The sequence below is a fragment of the Arachis stenosperma genome, chromosome 6, assembly GCF_014773155.1.
Source record: "Arachis stenosperma cultivar V10309 chromosome 6, arast.V10309.gnm1.PFL2, whole genome shotgun sequence".
Classification (NCBI taxonomy): Eukaryota; Viridiplantae; Streptophyta; class Magnoliopsida; order Fabales; family Fabaceae; genus Arachis; species Arachis stenosperma.
Window position 1 is genome coordinate 1,719,747 of NC_080382.1, and position 5,195 is coordinate 1,724,941.

The 5,195-nt window shown below is 40.1% G+C and overlaps 1 non-coding gene across 1 annotated transcript; it reads right to left on the reverse strand.

The window, feature by feature from the left end:
• Positions 1-3,886: 3,886 nt before the first annotated feature.
• On the reverse strand, positions 3,887-3,990 carry LOC130937712 (small nucleolar RNA R71). Its single transcript, XR_009068916.1, has one exon. It is a non-coding gene; the product is annotated as a small nucleolar RNA R71 (small nucleolar RNA).
• Positions 3,991-5,195: the final 1,205 nt, after the last annotated feature.

Below are 5,195 nucleotides of genomic sequence, written 5' to 3' on the forward strand. Positions count from 1 at the left end.
TTAGCCCAGTAATCAAGGCTTCGTATTCTGCCTGATTATTTGAGGCTGGAAATTCAAATTTTAGAGAAACCTCTATCTGGGTTCCTCTTTCATCTACCAATATTATGCCTACGCCGCTTCCCGTTTTGTTGGAGGATCCATCTACATAGAGTTCCCATGTAGTTGATTTTTCCTTTTGATCCCCTGCGTATTGATGAGCGGATAATTTGTACCCTTTTTGGCATTGTTTTTAGTATGTTTTTAGTATGATCTAGTTAGTTTTTAGTATATTTTTATTAGTTTTTAGTTAAAATTCACTTTTCTGGACTTTACTCTGAGTTTGTGTGTTTTTCTGTGATTTCAGGTATTTTCTGGCTGAAATTGAGGGACCTGAGCAAAAATCTGATCCAGAGACTGAAAAGGACTGCAGATGCTGTTGGATTCTGACCTCCCTGCACTCGAAGTGGATTTTCTGGAGCTACAGAAGCCCAATTGGCGCGTTCTCAACGGCGTTGGAAAGTAGACATCCTGGGCTTTCTAGCAATATATGATAGTCCATACTTTGCCCAAGATTTGATTGCCCAAACTGGCGTTCAAAGTCACCCTCAGAAATCCCAGCGTTAAACGCCGGAACTGGCACCAAAATAGGAGTTAAACGCCCAAACTGGCATAAAAGCTGGCGTTTAACTCCAAGAAGAGTCTCTACACAAAATTTCTTCATTGCTCAGCCCAAGCACACACCAAGTGGGCCCGGAAGTGGATTTTTATGTCATTTACTCATCTCTGTAAACCTGAGGCTACTAGTTTTCTATAAGTAGGACCTTTTGCTATTGTATTAGAAATCTTTTGATCATGCTTTGATGATTAAACCCTCTTTGGGGGAGGCTGGCCATTCGGCCATGCCTAGAACTTGTTCTTATGTATTTTCAACGGTGGAGTTTCTACACACCATAGATTAAGGTGTGGAGCTCTGCTGTACCTCGAGTATTAATGCAATTACTATTGTTCTTCTATTCAATTCCGCTTGTTCTTTGTCCAAGATATCACTTGTTCTTCAACTTGATGAATGTGATGATCCGTGACACTCATCATCATTCTCACTTATGAACAAAGTGACTGACAACCACTTCTGTTCTACAAGCAAACAAGGCTCTAGTGTTTATCTCTTGGATTCCTGATACACGATGCATGGTTGATCGCCTGACAACCGAGTGCTCGCCTGACAAACGAGCCAGCCATTCCGTGAGATCAGAGTCTTCGTGGTATAGGCGAGAACTGATGGCGGCATTCAAGAGAATCCGGAAGGTCTAACCTTGTCTGTGGTATTCTGAGTAGGATTCAATGATTGAATGACTGTGACGTGCTTCAAACTCCTAGCAGGCGGGGCGTTAGTGACAGACGCAAAAGAATCACTGGATTCTATTCCGGCCTGACCGAGAACCGACAGCTGATTAGCCATATGCTGTGACAGAGCATAGGAACATTTTCACTGAGAGGATGGGAGGTAGCCACTGACAACGGTGAAACCCTACATAAGCTTGCCATGGAAAGGAGTAAGAAGGATTGGATGAAGACAGTAGAAAAGCAGAGAGACGGAAGGGAAGGCATCTTCATACGCTTATCTGAAGTTCCTACCAATGAATTACATAAGTACCTCTATCTTTATCTTTATGCTTTATTCGTATATCACTATACCCATTTGAGTCTGCCTAACTAAGATTTACAAGGTGACCATAGCTTGCTTCATACCAACAATCTCCGTGGGATCGACCCTTACTCGCGTAAGGTTTATTACTTGGACGACCCAGTGCACTTGCTGGTTAGTTGTGCAAAGTTGTGTTTATGCCATGGTATTGAGCACCAAGTTCTTGGGGCCATTACTAGGAATTATTTGAGTTGTGAAAAGTAGTGATCACAATTTCGCACACCAAGTTTTTGGCGCCGTTGCTGGGGATTGTTTTGTGTATGGACAACTGACGGTTCATCTTGTTGCTTAGATTAGGTATTTTTTTCAGAGTTCTTAAGAATGAATTCTAGTGTTTCATGATGATCTGTTGATGTCTGGCTGGCTGAAAAGCCATGTCTAATCTTATTGGACCGAGGTTTCAACTAATCATCACAAGAGCTTGTTGATTTCTATCAATCTTGCTATTGGAGCAATGATCTGCTAAGGCTTGGCTGGCCATTGGCCATGTCTAGTGTTTTGGACCGAAGCTTTCTTTGAAAGCTTGGCTGGCTGTGAAGCCATGTCTAATTCCTGGACCGGAGTCTTAGACTAGCATTGCAATGATTCCTGGAATCCAAATTAAGAATTCTGAAACTTTTATTTTCTATTTCCATACAATTTTCGAAAAAAGCACAAAAAAATTTTCAAAATCATAAAAACCAAAAAGATTTTATGTTTCTTGTTTGAGTCTAGTGTCTAATTTTAAGTTTGGTGTCTTGCATGTATTGTTTATTTGATCTTGGTTCTATTTTCAAGTCAATAATACAGGGAACTGAAGATTCAGAACATGCAGCAGAGGAATTACACAGAAAAAGCTGGGCGTTCAAAACGCCCAGTGAAGAAGGACAGACTGGCGTTTAAACGCCAGCCAGGGTACCTGGTTGGGCGTTTAACGCCCAAAAAGGTAGCATTTTGGGCGTTAAACGCCAGAATGGATACCATTCTGGGCGTTTAACGCCAGGATGGCACAAGGGGGAGAATTTTGTTTTCAAATCAATTTTTTTCAAGTTTTCAAAGTTTTTCAAAATCAAATCTTTTTCAAATCATATCTTTTCAATCAAATGTTTTCAAAATCAATTTCTTTCCTTTTTCAAAGATACTTGCTAACAATTAATGATTTGATTGAACATTTCAAGTATGTTGCCTTTTCTGTTGAGAAAGGTTTGTTTGAATCATATCTTTTCTTGTTAGGCAAGTCATTAATTTTTTTTATCAAATCTTTTTTTAAAATTGTTTTCAAATCATATTTTCTCAATCACATATTTTTTAAAATCAATCATATCTTCTTAACCTCATCTTTCTCAAAATAGCTTTCAATCAAATCTTTTTAACTTCTAATTTCAAAATCTTTTTCAAAAATCACTTGATTTCTTTCCCACTCTTATTTTCGAAAATTAATTAGTGTTTTTCAAAATGTTTTCAATTTTTTAACTTAATTTTCGAAAATTCTCTTCCCCTCTTCCCACATCCTTCTATTTATGGAGTACCACTCCTTCTCAATGCACAATTCGAACTCTCTCTGATTAAGTTCGAATTCTTTTACCTCTTTCTTCTATTTTTCTGTTCTTCTGACACCTCAAGGAATCTCTACACTGTGACATAGAGGATTCCACATCTTTTTGTTCTCTTCTCTTTCATATGAGCAGGAGCAGAGACAAAGGCATTCTTGTTGAAGCTGACCCTGAACCTGAAAGGACCTTGAAGCGAAAGCTAAGAGAAGCTAAGGCACAATTCTCTATAGAAGACCTAACAGAAATCTTCAAAGAAGAAGAAGACATGGCAGCCGAAAACAACAACAATGCAAACAATGCAAGGAAGGTGCTGGGTGACTTTACTGCACCTACTCCCGACTTCTATGGGAGAAGCATCTCTATCCCTGCCATTGGAGCAAACAACTTTGAGCTTAAGCCTCAATTAGTTTCTCTAATGCAACAGAATTGCAAGTTTCATGGACTTCCATTGGAAGATCCTCATCAGTTCTTAGCTGAATTCTTGCAAATCTGTGACACTGTCAAGACTAATGGGGTAGACCCTGAGGTCTACAGACTTATGCTATTCCCTTTTGCTGTAAGAGACAGAGCTAGGACATGGTTGGACTCACAACCTAAAGAAAGCCTGGACTCATGGGAAAAGCTAGTCAATGCCTTCTTGGCAAAGTTCTTTCCACCTCAAAAATTGAGTAAGCTTAGAGTGGAAGTCCAAACCTTCAGACAGAAGGATGGAGAATCCCTCTATGAAGCTTGGGAAAGATACAAACAATTGATCAGAAAATGTCCATCTGACATGCTTTCTGAATGGAGCATCATAGGTATTTTCTATGATGGTCTCTCTGAACTGTCCAAGATATCTTTGGATAGCTCTGCTGGAGGATCTCTTCATTTGAAGAAGACGCCTACAGAAGCTCAAGAGCTGATTGAAATAGTTGCAAATAACCAATTCATGTACACTTCTGAAAGGAATCCTGTGAACAATGGGACTAATCAGAAGAAAGGAGTTCTTGAGATTGATGCTCTGAATGCCATTCTGGCTCAGAACAAGATATTGACTCAACAAGTCAATTTGATTTCTCAAAGTCTGTCTGGAATGCAAAATGCACCAAGCAGTACTAAGGATGCTTCATCTGAAGAAGAAGCATATGATCCTGAGAACCCTTCAATGGAAGAGGTGAATTACCTAGGAGAACCCTATGGAAACACCTATAATTCTTCATGGAGAAATCACCCAAATTTCTCATGGAAGAATCAAGAGAGACCTCAACAAGGTTTCAACAACAATAATGGTGGAAGAAACAGGTTTAGCAATGGCAAGCCTTTTCCATCATCTTCTCAACAGACAGAGAATTCTAAGCAGAACCCCTCTGACTTAGCAACCATGGTCTCTGATCTAATCAAAACCACTCAAAGTTTCATGACTGAAACACGGTCCTCCATTAGGAATTTGGAGGCACAAGTGGGACAGCTGAGCAAGAAAATTACTGAACTCCCTCCTAGTACTCTTCCAAGCAATACAGAAGAAAATCCAAAAGGAGAGTGCAAGGCCATTAACATGGCCGAATCTGGAAAGGAAGGAGAGGAAGTGAACGCCACTGAGGAAGACCTCAATGGGCGTGCACTAACCTCCAATGAGTTTCCTAATGAGGAACCATGGGAATCTGAGGCTCAAAATGAGACCATAGAGATTCCATTGGACTTACTTCTGCCTTTCATGAGCTCTGATGAGTATTCTTCCTCTGAAGAGGATGAGTATGTCACTGAAGAGCAAGTTGCTAAATACCTTGGAGCAATCATGAAGCTAAATGACAAGTTATTTGGAAATGAGACTTGGGAGAATGAACCTCCTTTGCTCACCAAAGAACTGGATGACTTGTCTAGGCAGAAATTACCTGAAAAGAGACAAGATCCTGGGAAGTTTTCAATACCTTGTACCATAGGCACCATGACCTTCAAGAAGGCTCTGTGTGACTTAGGGTCAAGTGTAAACCTCATGCCTC